Source organism: Pieris napi, chromosome 12 (genome assembly GCF_905475465.1).
Source record: "Pieris napi chromosome 12, ilPieNapi1.2, whole genome shotgun sequence".
In the NCBI taxonomy this organism is placed as follows: Eukaryota; Metazoa; Arthropoda; class Insecta; order Lepidoptera; family Pieridae; genus Pieris; species Pieris napi.
The window spans coordinates 6,789,867-6,811,664 of NC_062245.1; the positions used below are offsets into that span (position 1 = coordinate 6,789,867).

At 31.6% G+C, this 21,798-nt stretch overlaps 1 protein-coding gene across 1 annotated transcript in view; it reads right to left on the reverse strand.

The window, feature by feature from the left end:
* The window catches only part of LOC125054721, a 45,148-nt gene extending 24,083 nt beyond the window's left edge, over positions 1 to 21,065 (reverse strand). The window contains exon 1 of the mRNA XM_047656751.1: positions 20,924 to 21,065. The gene's annotated coding sequence lies outside the window, so the exon portion shown is untranslated. The remainder of the gene's footprint in view (positions 1 to 20,923) is intronic.
* Positions 21,066 to 21,798: the final 733 nt, after the last annotated feature.

The window sequence follows — 21,798 nt, forward strand, 5'->3', positions numbered from 1 at the left end:
GTGGGGCTGGGTCTGCACTCAAGGCCCTCTGCAATTCAGAGGGGTGGCGAGACCCTACCCACTAGAACCACCTCAGACGCAAGGGACCGGGCGTAAAAAAGAAATGTTGAATTGCCATCCTCGGCCTAGGACGTTGATACATATATCTTCGACCTCACAGTCTAATTTACAAGGTAGGATACTCATTGCCTACCTTACCAAGCTTACACTCCGACCGGGAATCGAACCCGATACCGCTCATCTAGCAGACACCTAATAATACCGCCAGGCTTCGAGGCTCTTTAACAATTATAATACTACATTATCCTTGAGTAGTAAATAAAAGTAGCAGGAAATAAAAAGGGTTATTATTATTATTGTTATCCTTGAGTAACTAAAATTATTTATTTCCTAAATATTAATAAATAAACGTCTGAATCTGGAACAGGCTGGCTAAATAAAAACCTCACATAGGCTTATAACATATAAGTCAATTCATTGTCATTATTATTGACTTTTAAACAACTTGCAATGTATATGTAATGTGTACTAAAATTACCGGTTTTTGCGTGTCGTCTAAATATGTAATTGTTAAAATTTGATGTTAAAGATCTCTTCTTCTAAACGTTTTTATTTATAAGAAGGACATTTAATTTTCTTTTATACACAACCCTTAATAATACGTAATACAAACACGGAAAATACGGAAAGTAAAAAAATCTATAGAACTTCAAAAGTCAAAAATCATTTATTCATATAGGTACACTTATGTACGTCAAAAAAGAAATATACATTAAATACTTCTAATTTTACAGCGAACGATAAACTAACGAATTCTAGACAAAACTATCGAGAAGTGTGTGCGGGGGCTTACTGATTTTGATTCAAATTATCTAAAGCTACAATTACCTTAATAATTTCTTAAGATCTAAGAGAATGGATTGTGTGGGTTGTAAGGAATAATAAACGATGAATAAACGTTTATAGACGCTGGCTATTGTTTATCTTGAGATATGGGCCAGCCGATTAGAAGTCATATGAAGAAAGATGTAAATATATATTCGTCACCATACAAAATATACAAATATTATGATGTTATTGTGTATGTAAGTTAATTCACAATTTCATAGCATGTATAAAATAGCTAGTCAAAATAATTTTATTTATTTACTTTATTTTCTAGAATGTCAGTAAATTAACACTATTTCGAAAACAAAATACATTTAACTGAATTGTTAAGTCTTGCGGCAGTCTTATGAACATAACGCTATAAATGATTCCTGCACCCGTTTCAAAAAGGCACCGCAAGTGTACCAAAAATTTTTAATTGCAAAATGCAAAATTGCATAGATTTTCTGTGGTGGTGGTTGGTTTGTGCGGTGTGTCCAATGGTTCTAGTCCCAATTTAAAAAAAGGCTAATCTTATTTATCTACATCGCAATTAAACATTTGCCTCTTACACTATATCACTGTTTAAACTATACATGTCGTACCATATGTATAAGGAGACAAAGTCGGGAAATAGTTACTAACACTTTTCGGATAAAATATCGATATTTCGATTCACTACTACACAAAGGGCAGCTGCGTAACACAACAAGCCACTTAGTAAGGTTAATACCGAATTCACATTATTTCTAGTTGCAATACAATAACTATAAGTACATTTATATAAAGGAAGAAGTTTGGTATAGAAAAAGCGAATAGACAAGTGTTCACACTATGTAGTACTCAGTATCAAATCATCGTAAAATATATCTGTTTCAAACTTAAAATTTTATCGTCACATATTTTACGGTAATGTTTAATTTGTCAAATTTATGTTTGATAAAGAACATTTTGGTCAGCTTCTATTTATAAAAATCTAAATAATAATTAATAAATATAAAATTAATTAATAATAATTATGTATTTTAAATATGTAAACGTTATTTTAAATATTTTAATACATCTTTATTTGAAGGCTACTTCCATTTTTAACTCAACAGCAATGACTTCAACAAATTATGAATTATTATTTAAATATTTGTAGGAAAAGATTTTTGTACCACTCTCCCAGAGTGCTTATTTTCATTATTATATAATTTTAAATTAAAATTTAAAACGGACGTATTTTTACATCATGTTTTTTGTACTAACAAATAAAGCAACGGCTAACAGCCTCTATAGAAAACAATATTTTTAGAACACCAAATACATTCAAATTACACCATATGTTTATTGTTTAATGATGTGTGGGTAACAAAAATATCAATTCTAGTATGAAAATCGAAATCACGTAAACGCTCAAATTAAGTGGAGCACTGGAAAAAAGCTTTTAGGGTAAAAGATTTATTTAGCGGTCGACGGCTTGATTGATATACTTTAATATCTACACAAAATGGCGCCTTCGATGCGTCTTACAATTTTACTTAGACTTACGAAATTGTTGTGAATAAGCGTGACTATGCATCTAAAGGAGTCTCAAAATCACTGGAACGGAACACATTAGTGTCAATGTAAATCATTGTTTATTATAGACAACTACAATATTGTTTAACAATACCTAATTACCGCAATTACAACCTAGGACCATTCAATAAACGCATTGAATTTATTATGTGTTGTACTATGTATACCACGGAGGCGGTTACAAACAAATCAATATATATTATTCATCTTACGACACATTTGTCATTGCTCATGTGTACAATACTATCTAATAAATTAATTTTAATGTGCATCGAAGCAAAATATGTTTTTATAAATATAAATGATTGCTATAACAATTTAAATAAACAAACTTCTTTACGAATACTTTATTTCTTAAATATTTATCCTTAAATTCCGTAACACCTTATTACATCGCAAACCAGAGAAGTGAACCTAATTTTAGACTAAATAAAGACCTAAATACGCTGGATGACGGATGTCAGCCAGGTCGCCCACTTGGGATACACAATTAATTATATCGCCACTCGCCACTGCACTCCGCTGACAAGTGGACCGCTTGAAATGTCACAGCTCTAAATACAATAACAAAATAACAGGAGAATATATTTTCAATATGTTTGTCGGATGGTCAAATTTGTTTAATAAATTAATTAATATTTGTTTATTTTGTGCATTTAGTGGCAACTATGATGAATAATCATATGAGAACCATTCTCATATGATTATTCATTATCAACTGGTGATAAAAATGTCATGTACAATCTCTTTTGATTTATGTTTTTTCAATATATTTACGCTGTCTAAATCTAGTAGGTAGTTTAAATTCTTCCTAGACTTTCACAGCCATTCGATTGTGGAATGGTCTGCCTTTAGCCGTGCAGACCTCGCAGATTAAAAATATAAACGTTTGACATTTTACAATAATTGACAGTATTGTATAGATTATCCCATTTATTCTCATCTAAGCATATAATTTAACTAAGAAGTAAAGTTTTTTAAGTGCTGTTTTCTATTTTATTTTGTTATGTGTGTTTTTGAAGTTATACTTCTTTTGACGCAAGAGGGAAGAATGATGAGAGTAAATTTTTACTATTGTTACTGTCGTTTTTTCTACAAACGATAATGCGAAAGATAAAATTTTTGAAAACATTACACACATTTTTTTGATTGCACACACACGTTTTTTTTTAATGTGGGGGTAGTCTGCAAGAAACAGTGTTTAGCAGTATGATATGATGTAAATAATATGTTATTATTGTTACTTTTAGGGCAGTTATATCCTCCTCCGTAAACTGCCACTAAACCATTGAATAACAATGGTTGGTACACACATAAAAAGGTGTTGAAAGTAGGTGACAATACGTATAAGAGGCTACTTAATACGTACCTATATGTATGAACACCTTTAAAGATTTGTGGTTGTGGTTAATTTAATTTTTTTTTTCTTTTTTACAATTCACACCAGTTGACCTAGTCCCATGCTAAGCTGGTGAAGCTTGTGTTATGGGTACAAGGCAACGGATATACATACATATTATAGATTGATAGACATATAAATACATATTTAAACACCCAAGACCTAAGCACAACACCAAATGCTCATCACATCGATGTTCGTCTCAGCCGGGGATCGAACCCGGGACCCATGGATTCGCAGTCAGGGGTACTAACCACTAGACCAATGAGTCGTCAAGAAATTTACATATAATACAATTTGATGTGTTTCGACTGTTAGGTTGGTCATACTGAGGTGAAACAACGACTCTCGTATCTAATTAGGATTAGTCATTAACCATAAGACTCAACCTTTCTTATTTTAAGAGAATATAGTCGATGAACCACGAAACCATTGTTCCAAATATTTAAATCTTCACGAACTTAAAAGTCCCACTTTAGAAACCCTTCGTGCTTTAAACTCCGTGACAAAATTGAATCAATTGGTGAGATCTTCGATCGTATCAGTTACCGCTTTGTATGATAAACGATTCCCTTCTGACAATACGCTGCAATATATAATGCGACTAAAGGCAGTGCACTAAAGGAGCGAGGTATAGGATAGCGTGTATTGATATTTTAATACTATTGGTTGATCCTTATAATGTTAAAGATCAAATTCTAATTTTTCATCAAAATTAGTATTTGAATAATGACGTCTACAATCAAACAAACACGTAACAAATCCTGCCGAAGATATGTTAACGTAAAATTGTAAACACCCTTAGATTGTAATCTATCTCGCGAGATTATAAACTGTCGAAAGATTGTGAACCTCAGCTTACTGCTTACAATTTAACGTATTATTATTCGGTAGATTTTACTACACTAACTTAGTTATCATTTAAACTGCTTTGGTCAATTACAGATTAATTTATTTCCCAACAATTTCATATAACTACCGAATAATAATACGTTAAATTGTAAGCAGTTCGTTGAGGTTCACAATTTTTCGACAGTTTATAATCTCGCGAGATAGATTACAATCTAACGGTGTTTACAATTTTACGGTGACATATACAAATATTTTCACGAGTCGACATTGCGCCCCTAGTTATTTAGGGAAATCTTAAAATATTATATGCAGATTTGCATTTATTACCTTCTCGAACTAATCGTAAAGATCAAACACGTCAGTCTTAATATTTACTTATCTCTACGGACGATAGAAGCTATCAAAATATACCATAAGGTCATTTGTAAAATGTTTACCAAAGGCATAATACTGTTGGCTGATGGCGCCGATTCGGTATTTTTTATGTAGTAGTCTTTATATGGAGTTTAAAGTTGCCATTGTATTAAAATTCACTGTCAATATTTTATACGTCGGTGCGACTAGTTCAGTAGTATGCAAATATCAATGGTTATGCGAATACAAAAGATTGCTAATCGTTATCATATATAGTGATGCGGTCTTTTTGAGCTTGTAACTGAACAAACAATCGCCTATACAAGGGTCTGTTCGAGTATCGGGGTTCGTGCATTATTAAGATAAAATACTACCTCGTTTTATCTCAAAGGTTCTACCTTCATACTAAACAGTTTCACAAAGTTTGGAATGCGTAGCAAATTTATTGATGAATACAGATAATTTCCATTTCCCTAAATAGAAGTGAGACAATTATTTATTAATAATAGTATATAACTGTCAGTTGTTTATGTACTAAGTTTTTGTGAGAAAGAAATGAATAAAGATTATTTTTAATGCAGATAATTTACTCTTTTTTGTGGGTAATTATGAATATTACTCTTGTCTCTAGTTAAGGTTGAAAATATTGTTTAGATCCCCGAAGGATTCCTGAAGATGTGTTCCCGATTCGAAGACAAAATGAATTAGATTTATTGATTTACAATCCTTTACACGCTCATTTTTATGATTTTCACCGAAACCTCGGCTTACATTGTAGGAAAGAACAACCAAGAGACTTGTCAGCCGGGTTAATAAATAAAAATGTATTGGATTAACTACAGCAAATCCTTTCCAAACGTTTATGTCATTCAAATAATAAACAGATTCATAATGTTTCACTTTTTAGTGTATATGGAATTTATTAATAAATCTTTCTTAGTTATAACTAGAAAAAACTCACTTTTTGAAAATACATATTGCTATTCCATTAGAACTAGGTTCGTACAAATATTTCATAAAATATAATATTTTACCAAGATATTGACCAGTAAAGTCATTCCCTAATTTTACTATAACACTCTTATAGTAAATCCTACAGTTATGAGAGTGTTTCCGGGGTTAGGACTTTTTTACACATTAGCAGACTGAAAAAGTTTCGTAATTCAATGAATCGAATATATTAATGCGGACGTTAATGTTGAATTATCGTTTTTTACACATAATAATACGCCCCATTTTTGTCATATCTGTCACGACTCGTTAATATAGCAGACATTAGATAAATTAGTTCCGTATTCAATTCCCGCTCGATTTCAACTAATTTTGTCATCTGACAGTTGTCAGTTGTCACTTAGAAGCGATGGTAACATAGCCGATTTACTGTGACACCATAAAATTAATTAGTTTTTTAAAGTCCTTGCCCGACCAAATAGGTTAAATAAAAATTATTTGGTACAGCCGCCATTAGGGTCACTGGTTAAAAGTTATTAAAAATATTGTATACAGTAAAACATTATTTTGATACCGTAAATACGTTTCAATAGCTCAATCTTAGTGATTTGGTATGACACTTTTGTTTTATAATTTTTTTTACATATCTATATCTAAAGTTGACGTCACAAGATCACTTAAGTCCTAGATATTCAAAACACGACTTTCTTTTTTCCCTTGAGACATAAAGAACAAGTTTATATATCACACAGCTAGGTAGAAGATAGGCCCACGCTACCATTTATTAAAACAACAGTTAACGAGTTGTACAAAAGGGAATTTCCACGAAATATCCACTAGTTTTGGCTAGATTATTGTCCAACATCAAACGGTTGGAACCGAGCCAGAGGTACAATCGCATAGATAAGTGATAATGTACGAAATATTTTGAAAGTTGTTAATGGATTTGTTTTAATATATAGCCCGGATATCCGGTGATATATATCTGCACCTAATTTGTCGTATTTTGCAAATTCTTATTTTGCGATTTTACAAGAATTTACGTTTAATATTTGGCATAGGAAGATTGTAGTAAATAACCTAGAAATGCTATATCTTTATTAATAGATAACTTCTAAATAAATCTAAATCTTAAAATTCAATAATGTGCGATAGGTGGTGGTGACTGTTTGTATATATTTTCACAATGAAAAGGAATTAAATACCTTTTGTTCAGCTGAGTTTTCATAATCATAGATTCTACGACATTTTATAACGGTAGTTTTTATTATAAGTAAAAGCCAAATGCGTTCATATTCATGAATTTCGTCCCGACTGTACTTTATATTAGTTACTGAGTCTCAAATATTAATTGTAACGTAGACGTTAACCGCTCGTACTTATGACACTGTAATAATAAACCTAATGGACCTGCGTCACACACGTCAAATTGACCGATGAATTATTTGCACAGTTTTTGCGAGATTTTGGCAGATTCGTCGCTGACACTATTACTTGAAACAAGTCACGTGTCGAAGCTCTTTATCAAATCTATCTTTAATTCATACCAAACCGCTGTTGAATATAACTAAACTAGCTGTACCCCAAGGTTTCATCCTCATTAATTTGGTTGAGTTCATGCTTAAAAAGAGTTTGCCAATTTAAACGTTGAATTTAATAAACAAACTTTTGGTTTATAAATATCTATATCTAATCTTTAAAAAATTACAAAAGTCACTTTGATTCGATTTATCTCTGATTGCAATGCCTGTGCTTGAGCTCTCTTACAAAATATCCTAAGTATATACTGTCTATATAAACAATATGTTTTGCTGAAGGAGTTTTTAAAAGTCTCCGGTGCGTGCACACTGTTAATAATATTAGGAAGGCTATTGAAAACTTTTGCTCCCTCGTAAGTACCCTTTTCCATGGTTCTCCGTCCTAGGTCTAGGCAATATCAAATTTAATTTTTCTGTTCTTTCTTCTTTTTAATTTTCAAACTGCCTAAGTGATTCTTTAACATTGTTCCTAGGGCTATAAACCGGCCCATTACGTGATAATATAGGACCGGGCGGTGGATCGACCTTTTCAAGGGACAGCTAAACATTAGTGTATACATACTTTTATTTGTCAACATATTCTATCCCTGTGGAATAAATGTTTGGACTATTTGGCAAAATTTTATAAATATTTCTTACCTTTTGTCTAATATTTTCCATAGTAAACTAAAACAAAACATAGACTTTTAGGGTATGAATTATGATTATCTAGAGACCTAATTTGTACATTTTATTTTTACCACAGATACTTCTATTATAATCCAGAGACAAAAAAATTACTAGATCAAAGACAAGAAACAGACTATATTAGCATAATTTGACAGATTATGTTAATATATTCTCTTTCATAATACCTCAGTCCTTTGACCCGAGCTATTTATAGATCGAGAGACGTACGGAATAAGAACGAATAGAAAGAACATTTAACAATTGAAACTTAACTCTCTAAATTGACTTCTAAACTTGTGTCGTTTGAGTTTATCAAATGTTTTAACTGGTTTAAGTATCGTTTCGTGCCTAGCAACAAAGATGTTTACGTTTGACCTTAGAACATTTTGTTTTATAACTTAAGTTTTTTAAATATTAATAATGATTTTATGATAAAAAAGAATAAGATTTTACGCACTAAATACGTCATTTTGCGTCATTCGACATTGGTTATATTTATTAATTGAAAAAAAGCCGACATAGGACTTGCGGTCAATTACGTTGGACCTACACCATAATAATTACATTGAATTATGTTTCAAAAGATTGATTAATTTATTGTGAAAACAACACAAAAGACTTTTGCCTTCACGCGCCAAGTTAAAATACCAACGTGAAATATTCTAACTTAAAATCGTGAAATCAATTCAATTACTCATACCAATAAAATACTGCAATAAATGTTTATAGAATTATAAATATAGAAAACCGTAAAACATGGTACTTTATTAAACTTTACTTAATGATTTGTATAAAATGCGAGTGTTAAATGCCATGCTATGTGCAAGACTGCAAATGATTATTATACTCGTATTTATAAATCTTAAGTATACGTTACTTCTTTCTATATCAAGCTTAATAGGCCTAGTAGCATAAAATATGATATACTTTACAAGAATAAAATTTTCCCCCAAACTTTAGTAACGCCAAATTAATGGCGCCAAAACCTAGCGCATTACGCTGCAAAAGCTGCCAAATGTCACAGATATGTTAAAACCCTTGGGACCATAGACAAAAGTCTTTTGCAGACATAACCTAAAAAATTGTATGGATAAAATGTATGTTAGTATAACAGTACTTACGCATACGAAAACTTTTCGTAATTTTTGTTTAATGCGAAGGCCGTAAAATCACTGTATATTCAAACAAACAAAGACTGTAATATGTTTCTAGGATTAGCAAAATTATTGGTCTTGAAGTCTAGAGTCTAGACAAAATTTAAAGTTTCTTAAAGAAACATTAAAGCTATAAAATACTTATTTCTTACTTCCTATTACACATTAAAATATTATGATCAGTCTTATAACAATGTAAGTAAAACTAAATTGCTCATCATCGTTGTTGAAGCTGTGATGAAAATAAGCAATATTTTGACAAAACTTAATACACAACACAAGTTTTATTAATTGTTTTTCAAACATATATTACTGTATACGACGGCTTAAACGTTACCTACATTTCATATTACGATCTACAACGTTTTAAAATTTCTTTTCCCACAACCAACAAAAGTCTATTTCAGGCTTTGACTTGAAAGTGCGCCAAAGAAAATGGGTTATTTAGGATTAAGTTCAGCTCAAGTTCTGTAGAGAACCTCATTTAACATCCGACGCTTCGTAAGAGCAAGTTTTGAATTGCTTTTATGATGTTGAGAATGGAATTCTTATGGATTCATTAAATCCTTTTTAAAGCATTAAATGAAAAACAAAGAGTTTAATAATGCCAACGCGAAAACGAAGATGTCATAAGTTTGACGTGGGTTTCATATCTCGTGAACTTTGATCGTGAATAAAGCTATTTTGATTTATTTATTTCTCTTTTATGAAAATACATGGGTTTTTACATTTGCCTCGAAAATGAAACGGCTTTTAAACTAAATTCATAAAAAGTTATAAATTCAAACAGAAAAAGAAGTATTGAAGTTTACTACCGAATTTTGTGTTAGTGTCGCCGATTTGACTAATAGATTAAGGGTCGATTCGACCAAACTTCAATTTATACACAAGTAACTATACCAATAATAATCTATTCCATGATTTTAATCTCGAGTAAATCCATAGTCGTTTGTCCACGTAATCGATAGTATAATTGTGCTAGGAATAACAATACGCGAATAGCAAGAGAATGGTGAACGAAAATAAAACTTGGCAAATAAATGTTGTTCTACAACGGGACAGTGTAAGAGCATACATCATGTCAACTCGATTTTGCCGTATTATAGTGTGAAAAAGTAGCTTTTAACAGGTGTCAAACGACAACAAAAAGTTTGAGGCTTTCGTCTAAAAAAGGAACTTCTGTTGAGCCCAGTTGAATTTCATTCTAATATTATAGAAAATAAAAAATCTAAAAACAAATAAACAAATAATAAATTGTTTAAACGTTTCATTATACAATGCTAGACTATTAATTTAGTGCGTTGCGTTTACTTGAAATTAAAACACAGAATACATATTTGTGAAATGACAGAAATCAGCTGATTGGACTGACTGACGCCATTAAATTATTATTCTAGGAATAGCTGTTATTCCGTGCGAAACGGCGGTATAGTAACAATTCCCGAATAAGCCCACTATTCTTAGAATTTGTATTTGGTAAAACGTAAAATTTATTTACTCTCGATTAACTGACGATTTATTCTAAGATTAAGATTTACTCTTGTTTGGTCGAATCGACCCTAAGTATTATTATTTTATCACGTGGCTCGCCATATGCCAATAAACAGGCTTACATATACGTATACTCTACCAATCCTCTGAATCTATTCCGTGTGTCAGACATTAGCTAATTTTTTTTTCATACGACCAAAATCTGATTTGCGGTTAAAGAAATATAGTCAGTACTAGAATATATATCTACTCATATTCGCCAATCGCCTACCACATAAAACGTGAAGACGTAATAAAATAAACGTCAACATTTAACAAGAATATCACTTAATTTTATAGGCGCATTGACTCGACAACCGTCTGCTAAACAAACACTAAATTCTACATGTATTAATACGTTTCAGAATAAACTAAAAGGACGAAGAATCAAGGACGATTAATAGAAGTCTGTACAACATTAAATTGTCTTAAGTTTTTAATAAATATTAAGAGAATATTGTAATTTAAATATTTTTATGCAAATATCCCTCCTACACTGTCCTATTTTGGACATCCTTTTAATTATACCAGTGACATCAGATGGACGGCTAAGATAAAGGCGCCAGATTCATCAAAGATTTCTTTTGTTATTTAAGACATAATATAGTATTTAATTGTTTCGGGATCGTTTATTAGCACTTGTTAAAGGTCAATTAAATACGGTCTTTGTCTTATAGGAGGTACATCGTTTTGTAAGAAAGGGATTGTAAATTAAATTTAGGGGTTAAAAACGTTTAAGGAAGAAATATATCCGTTTAAGAAAAACTAAAGGAGAGATAGAAGTATGAAAAAATTCAACTATTTATGGGACTTATTAATACCAGCAATTCTATACCTGAATATAGTATGAACAGCCGCAGACATGTTCCTAAGATTAATATTTATACATTTATCCCCACGTCTGACTTAATAAATCATATATATTCCATTTTTACGGGCAATACATTTCAATAATGTCATTCGTATGCAGCGCTTCAACACTAAAAAATTATTGACATGCATTTAATTTATGGCTAGTTCGATATTTTACGAAATGCGGTATGTTTATTGGCTTAAATGATGACTCAAAGAAAATGATTAATGTCGAAAAATACAGGGATTTTTGTAAGCCCTAACATATGAGCGGTAACCTGAAGTATTTACTTGAAAAACCATCTTATCGCAGTTAGCAATTCAAAGTTTCCTTCAGGGACATAATTATCGACGGGGCATTCTACGTTAACACTTTCATAGGATTATAAATCTCACTCATGAAGGAATAGGGGTGATTTTGCCTTGAGTTTAATTCGCAAACTCGTTCGAGATAATCGCAGTAATGTCGCAAGTTAGCGATAACACTTGCAAGTAATTCCTTTGCTAATGTTGTTTTAACGTTTTTTACCCAGTTTTGAATAATTCTGATACAGCATACTTTTTTTCAAATCGGTCTTCGACTATAATTATCGGGTATTTTTTAAATTTTTATATTAAAATTTAAATGTATTTATGCTATGTAGTGTAAAATTGTAAATTGTAAATGTGTAGTAACTGTATAATGATTACAAATTTATCTTAAATGTTTTAACCGACTGTGAATAGCATTATTTATTACTTAAATAAATATATAGAGAGTATAATAAATACATATATTTACTAATACTCCACCCTCAAATTTTTAATACGAAAAAGTTATGTCCAACTTGAATAAAAATAATAATGTCTCTATCAAAATAAGACAGTTAACTATCGAGAGACTACTAATATTATTTTTAAATTAACTACCAAAATCTTGCTTCTTCTGTAAAATAATCCAATATTAAAACAGCTAATTTTCCATGAACGTGGTTGCTAGTGTCAACTCCTCTATAATTACTAAACAAACGGGGTGAGCTAAATAAATTTAATAAACTGATTAGTTCGCTGTTAAATAATTTTTAATTTAATTTAATTTGTTTGGTTAGAATTTAGGTTTTATTGTATAATTTCCTTATATTACTGATAGTAATCTGTATTAAATACTATTCTGTAGTTCCTTTTTTTAAATTTGGAACGTCAAAAAATTTACCGCCAATCATTGGCTGGAGTATCTAATGAAGGAGGTTTGACACATGTATTTTACTTTCTAAAATATCGCGTCGTCATAAACATCCAGAGAATCACGATAAAAGCATATTTCGTATCGAAATTCAATATTATACTGCTAGGATTCGGAGTTCATTCTCTGTCGGATTGAATCTGTAAATCGCGAAATATATGCAAAACTGATTTGATACAAACAAGATATAGACTCATTTCATTTACAACCCTCAGTATAGTATGTAAACCAGATTGTGTAAACAACAATACCCCATATAGTCTTCTATATACGCTAGATATACATATACAGGTCACGAAGAAAGTTTTTCGGAAATGACGTAAAAATGTAAAACAATGTAACAAGAAATCGGAAACGGGGCTCATAAAGGCATATAGGTTTTTGCTTTGTATAACATAGGTTTTTGAAATGATATTTGAAAAGCGAAAGCTTTTGTACGAATATGTCAAACAAACGAAACCACAGACTTGTACTTTGAAATACTCATTACGCGTGGTTTTATAAAACATAAAATAATTCTATATTTCTATAGGAAACCAGCAACATACGACTCGCATTTGGATACAAAACCTGAGGTTTTAAAACCAGATATCACAGTTTAAACTGAAATACACATTCACCCATTCCTACTGAACTGTGTTTACATTAAAAATCGGTTGTCTGTAAAGTCGGTTTACTGACGATAGTTGAACGTGACAACGTCACGAATCGCTCACTCAAGTAGGAGAGAGAGAGATGTCGAACGCTGAAAAGCGCGGAGTCCGATTGTGCCTCTCTGTCGCTTCGCGCTCTCGCTTGCACTTCAAGCCTTAAATGGAACGCCTCAGAGCGAGGTAACGCCGCATGAGTCATATTTTTTCGTGCGTGCAGCCGGCTCCATCGAATTATAAGACGTTGTCACGTCAAAAACGAAACCGTCCGCTTGAATGTGATTGGACGGACGTATTATGTTGCGTGTCACCGCGTATTCGACTAGAATTTTTCTTGACCAATCACAAACAAACGGAACCTTCGTCGTTTCGTTTTTCGCTTTACTTACTATAATCGCTATAATCCCTCTTTATAAAAGTGTAATTTGACTAAATTAGTTTTTTTTATTGTATGTTGTAATCTGTGGTTTGACTTTCATGCTTCCACGCAAAGTCGTGGAGGCATAATAAAAGTACAAATAAGTTCTTACCATACGTAGTCAAAGTCACTGTGCTATAAGCAACAAAACAGTTCGCGAGATATTTGCATTCTGTGCACAGTAGAACTTGACTAAACTTTGTACGTACCAGCAAACTCGATTTAACTTCCGTCTTCGATTCTAAATATTATTTCGACTCCTTAAACGCTTGCTATTCAATTTCACATATGATATACATATATTTAATTTTTATTTCCGGACACCGGTCTTCTTCTTCAGATGCCAGTTTATTTCTAAAGGCTGTTAACAACTTGAATTGTTTTAAAGCAGTTTTGCCGCGTACCACCGCTATGTGGTACCAGCTGCCCACTGAAGTATTTCCGAACCAATTCGATTTAGGGTCCTTCAAGAAAAGAGGGTACCAATTCTTGAAAGGCCGACACACTTGCGAGCCTTCTGGCAATGTGAGTGTCCATGGTCTGGACACTTAACACCAGATGAGCCTCCTGCCCGTTTGCCTCCTATTACATAAATAAAAAACAGTTCCTCGGCGGATGTGATGCCGGTCCACTCCCGTACCTGCCGCAACCATGACTTCATCCTTCTACCAGGCCGACTCTTGCCTTGAATTTTGCCCTATTTGCACTTAAGTTTAAAAAAACTTAAACTTAAGTGCAAATAAATAAATTAAACGTTATACTTTACCGGCAAATCGTATCGAATCGTACCGTGAGCCAATTTACTATGATTTATAAGGAGGAGAAAATCTATAAGTCAATGTAGGCCATGCTACACTCGAAGATTTATTAGGAACCCGACAACTCCTAAGGTACCGTAGAGTGGGTACTTATAACTTACTAATTGCTTAATTACTTTCTCCGTAACTTCGATCAAATTTACTCTCTTTTGGAGTATACATTATGAGTATTTAATATCAATGAAATAAGGTAAGTGTTGAATGCTTACACACATTTTTTATCATACATTTTACGCCAGTGTTTTATACTTTGTCAACCATTGCTCACGTTTGTTAGTAGTTAGTACACATACCAAAAAACATATTTATTTTCTGCTTCACGAATCTCATTAAATTAACAGGTCTAACATTATTAAATCACAAAGTAGGTCTTAGAAAATAACAGGTTGCCCTTCGCAGGTAACATAGTATAGGGTGTAATGTAGGGTTTAACACATACTTCAAACGTTATTAAACACTTAAGCCGAAGTCTAAATGAATTTAGCTTTCACTATTTAATATATTTTATAAACGTTCGCGCGTGACGCTAAAGATGATCTAAAGATCTGCGGACTACGGATTTTAAGATTTATTGAAGAACACTGAAATAAATAAGCCGCTGACATATTGCTGATGTAGTGGCGAATATATCACCAGCTTAACATTTCAACAACTGATAAATCTTAAATTTGTCGAGTTAGATGATCTTAGTGGTCACCGTTAATATTTATGGTTGTAGAACAAATTTGAGATAATACAATTTTAAAGATTTTCTCGACAAAATAGTTGAACTATATTACCTAATAGCAGGAGTTTTTTTATATTATGTAAAGATAAATCTACAAATTTAGTCAAGGGTAGTATACGGCGCATATTTTGATAACTAACTCCCTTATTCATAAAAACTAAATCAGTTTCATTATTTTTACTTTTTTGTCTCTTTCTGTCAAGCTATGTTTACGCTGTATGCTATGCATTGTTTTACGAGTTTTTAGGAGTTTATCGACGACATATTAGCCGTTATATTATAGCTTTAAAAAAATATATATATAATAATTTATTATAATATTATATTATTAGAATTAAATATATTATTACTACTATTATAATAATATATTATTATAATTAAATATATTTTTTTATAAAGTTATAATATAACGGCTAATATAACGGTGTCGTCGATAAACTCGTAAAACAAGGCATATTTTTTATTTTCATGCATTTTCAATTGCTCTTATCATGGATTCTCGACAAAATTTTCCGATATACGGAGGCCGATATAAGTTAAAGAATAATATAAATATTATTTACATTTATACCACTATTAGTGTTCAAAACGTGTTCAAATATAAGTTGCATCAAAATAAGTAAGTTTCATCCAACACTTCGTAAAAAAACTTTTTAAAACAGCTACCTCATGTTAATACATATGCGTTGTATGCCAGACAGAGGACTTGTCGTTATAAATACTTGGGCTTAAATATTAGTATAAATCACAACAATTCTACCATGTTAATCAAAATAAGCCATTGGTTTCATGATTGGCCGAATTATATCGTGACAAGCTTATATTGAAGTATTTAACGGGCGTAATTCACGGAATTGTGCGTTCATAAAAATAAACGGAAATCATAAAATCGTTAAGGCACTTAATCATTTTATTACTGGACCAAGTGTTACAAGTATATTATATATATCCATTTGGGTTAACATTTGTTTAGGTCTTTACCCTGAATTACGATTAAATTGGTCCTTAATAAACTGAAATAATTAGAGAATATTGAAACTTGTAATATTCGATTAATATATCGTACGAATATTACTAAGTTTCCATAATTTATTTAAACTAATAACATTATAATAGTATGACCGAACTCCAAGACTTATTGAAATGCCCTGCAGGTCAAATTTCAGAATGTACAGCAGGCTGATCATATGCAATGTGGAAATATATCTACCTCGCACACTAGGCTTCAATGTATAAAGATAAGGTGTTATTAATCCGTAAAAAAAACATTTAAAAAGCGTTATTAAATAATCAAAATAACTATCAAATAATCATTAATTATTAATAAAAATATGCTGAAAAATATTGATACTGATACTTTAGACCCGTGACAAAAAACGGTCACAGATTAGTCGAATCGACGCGACGACGCACAAAGAAGTGTTTTGGCGGGTGCTTGAAATTAATTATTTGAATACTTAAATGAATTAAAAAATATTTTGGTTCTATAGTCGCTGATAAATAATCTGAAACTTTTTTTTAAATCTAGTCAAATAGCCCATTAAGATTGAGAGAATTCTCAAGCATAACCAGGACACACTGTACGCTCATATATGTTTTAGCAGTATGTCCATAATTATAAACGAACGTATCGCTAACAGTAGATAGATTGCTAGTCTAAATTGAAACTTGCTATAAGTTTGAATTTATCATGCAATCAACGAGATTTATATGATTGCGGCCCTTGCATCTCTACACGCATAATATAGAATATTATATTTGTCTTTTTTATACTCACTACTTTAAAATGTAACAAATAAGTTGGTAGAAGAGGATTTTTATAAACATGAGCCATATTCAGATGGCTAGACTTAGACGCTATAGGATCAATAAATGATGGGCAGGCAAGAGTGACCCCTCTTCCTGTGTTTATATTAAGATCTAGGCCATGTAGTATGCACATTGCTCCATATCATATATCCATTAGGACAGTAGGGGACATACGTATACATTAAATTTTGATCAGAAAATATAAAAATATCCATATATCGACTTGATATCACGACGGAACCTTAAAAGATCTCTTTGTCAAGCAATAGTCTTGTAACCTTCTTGTAACAATGTTTATGATTCATAACATTCAATAGCCATAGATACAGATCACGGTTTCCAAAATTGGAATAACCATTTAAACCCACAGATTACCATAACAGTAAAAAAGTAATCTAAACTTTATAGAGGTCAACAACCTGTCTCGGAAAATAGGCTTATATTAGTGTAACTTTGTAATAACTTTTGCTCGCAGAGCTAAACGTTATTCAAGGACACGCTCCGTGAAAAGAGGTTGAGGAAACCTTTTTTTATTATCCTTTTGATAATTTTCTATATAGAGGATTTTAGGTCTATGGTACAGCTCTTTAGACGATGGTTCCTTGTTGATCCGTCTTATAAAGACTTATTAATTTCGAGATGAAATAGTATTTTTTAACTATCGATGAATTAATCATTTATTTCGACGAAGCACAATAAAATGTAGAATTGAAATGATATTTTTCCGTCTTTATATTGGTTGTTTTTTCACTAAATAATGAACCAGATATGTATGCTCTTCTTAAATAGGGTAGGATACTTTCCTATTGTATCATCATTAGCCGTTGAGTAGTAGTAGTAGTCGTTGAGTATGCTTAACCACTATTAAGCATAGTCAACGACTACAAACGCACGAGTGCACGTGGTTTTTTTTTTTTAAGAAAAATCTTTATGAATCAACCTTCATGTCTTAAACCCAAATATGACCACACCTAACGCATGATCCTTTAAACAAAAGAAATACTACAAAAAATAATTTAACGGGATAAGACCCGTAGAAGGTTATAGTATAATATATGTTTTTATTTATTAAACAGGGGGCAAACGGGCAGGAGGCTCACCTATAGAATTAGTATGCTCTTTGCTTAAAGGATCCTAAGTCGAATTGGTTTGGAAATACTTTAGTGGGCTGGTTCCACATAGTGGTGGTGCGAGGCTAAAAATGCATTAAAATGCTCAGATGCGGTCAGATGGAGGTGATGCAGGTGGAATTTTGTATTCTGCCTCGACGTCCGATGATCTTGTATGAACCTACATTTCAAATAAAACTGAAAAATATAACCCTAACCCTGAAAACGTGAAATAAATTATATAGGCCAATTTCAAATAAAAGTATGATTTTAACGCAAGCAAAGACGCCGTCAATGTATAAATATTATTTTACGCGGCAGTTTATTATTGCGTACGTTGTTAACGTAATAAATTGTAACGTGCGACGTAAAGTAATTTAAAAAAGTTGCTACGTTAGTCGTATTCAAATACTAAAGTGGAGTCTTACAAGCAACAATCATATTATTTTTAATTTATTGCTTATTTCTTATGCATTGAAATGTTGATTAATTTTTACTTATTCTTTTAGAATATTGGCATCCTGAAAATGTTACGTGTTTGCAAATACATATTTGCGTCGTCTGACAAAAACGTCGTGCGTAAAAATACTATTTTGCTGGTAAACGACCTTCTGTTCACGATTAGTTTATTGGGAACCGAAAATATTATCAAATGTTTGTCTAATATTGTTCTAAGCTTAAGCGTAATATACGTGCATAAGATAGGCAGTTTTGATCTAGTGCATGCTCTGCCTTTCAATACTTAGGTCGGAATTGAAATCGCGGACAATGGACTCTACTTTGCGCATTTAACACTCGCTCGTACGGTGAAGGAAAACATTGTGAGGAAACCGACATATCGTAGACTCAAAAATCCACGGCGTGTGTCAGGAACAGTAGGCTGATCACCTCGCTGCTTATTAAGAAAAATAAATGATCACGATATATACTGAAATCTGAGGCCAAGAATTAGATGGATATAGTGCCACTAGTAATTTTCTAAGAATAACATATTTTATAAAACATTTCCAATGTTCTATAAAATAGGTTTCAATATATGTATTAACTGAAGTCAAAAAAGTTTTTCAGTTTCACCCTTTTTTATGTAGTTTTTTTTTTAATTGGATTGAGTGGCAATATATTAGGCTTCCGACATCTGAATTTCGTAAGTGTGTAAATAAAAGTTTTTTGATAATTAAAATTAAACTGTGATGCTCCATTTAAAAATATAGTATATTCCTGCTCTCTACATCAGAAAACAGTCCGAGTTTATCGAATCAGTACATATATGAAATTCTAGGGGGAACATGTTATACAATATATCTCGATAAAGAATGTTGTAAATTGTAGTTATCGAAATACTTTTATTGTCTTAATTCTTAATTACGGTTGTTCCATCTTTATTATTACCTTAAAATGAAGAACACTAGTGACTGTATTAGATTTACCTTAAACTCTAATGAAATCAACACACTTTTGTAGTACGTTTAGAAAAATATTAAAAACGAATCAACGTATAAATTAAAACAAAATTGTTACTCTTATCAGAACTTCAGATTTTATTTGTGCTCTTCAAATTTAGTTTACATATCCTCCGTATCCGGCGGTATCGACTTTTGTAGACTATATTGATGGACAAAATTGGGGGTAAATCGAATCCTGGTAGGCGCAAAATGGCTTGATTACGGAAAATCCGAGAGTGTCAGTGGAACAACTGTTTATATGGACAAGAACATAGACCGACCATCACTAATTGGAGAAAAAGAAGAGTTAAACTTATATGATATGTATATAATATTATTATTTGTAATAGAATATTGTAGCAGCTACGTTTAAAGGTTGTAGAACTCTACGTGGGCGCTACGAAAGGTTTTGTCTATTTTTCCTCTCATGTTCTTCATTAAATACATATTTCATATTTTATGTGATTTTTTATTTTTTTGGTTAGCAGTGGCAGAATTTTACCCTACTTATTAGCCTTAAGAGTGGAAATGAAATTATCTGTAAATTATTTTTAAAGAATTATAAATTGGAACATTTTCATTGTTATGAGTTTAAATTATCAAAGGGATATATTTCTACGATATTGCGAATTTAATACATATTTACAATAAATTAAAGTCATAATGTAATGTCAAAATTTTTCTTGTCACACACTACGTAATGTAGATTTTATTTCTCAAAACTGAATCTAAATTCACTTAAATACCCTATGTATTTATTTTACATTAGTTAATTTAGAAAATAATTTAAATTATTGCTTTACTATCTTATCTATTTATCTATTTAATGGCTCACTTTTCTAGTTATTAAAACAAATAAAAAGTTTTACGTAAAAAAATATCGCTCAATAATTTTGTATAAATTTTAAAAAATTAAAGTTTTAAAAACTAGTAGTAAAATTACTAGGAGACAAAATAGGAAATAATAATTAAATAATTATGGAATAAATATATACTTACACATTCCAACGGAACACAAATTACTGAAAGACACAGACAATACACCTTTAATTACGAATTGTTCAAGAACGTCGTGAACGTGAACTTTTACGCGCGAAACTTGCTCCGATCGGCGTAGACACAACTCATCAGCACGCGTACGGCGCGTCAACTGACGTCCTTAGGAATTTCCTCGGCCGAATTTTCATATTTCGAACACGCACAAAACGTTGCAAATGCAGACATCTTTAACATTTTAAGGTTTTTGAATACAATCGCGAGAGCTAGGGTATTTGTATCACCGACCAAGAGTGTTTTTTTTACAACTTCAAGCCACTTAAACAAAATTTGTCGAAGTCATGGACTTCAACTCTTATTATCTAGGAGATGTTTGTCTCTTTTCAGCTCAAATATACCTAATTTATTGTATTGAATTCATAGTAAACAAAACTTACTAGCGCTGGATGTTTTCTATTAGAGCAACGTCACACTTTAGTGGTCATAAGTTCCAAAATAATAGGGCCAGAGATTTCAATTTCAGATTTCCAGATCTCGGTATTTTTGGGTTATTGACTTTTTTAACGGAAGATAACGCGTTATTAGCACTCGGGTTAAATTTCTCCAGAAACGAGGCGAGCTGCTTCAAAGATAGCGTCAAATTTCAGTGCTCCTCAATATTTTGTAGAATTCAGTTTATTTAAGTAATTACTGAACAATTTGTGACTTGGTGTGATAATAAAGTTGTTAGGGAAATGTAAAGGGAAGAGAGAGTAATAGTAGTAATAATAGCAATTATTATCTTACAATGTAATATAACAGTGATGTTGACATGATTACTAAATTCATTGGTTATAAAAATTGCAAAACCACAATCACAATAGGTCGATTAATTTACT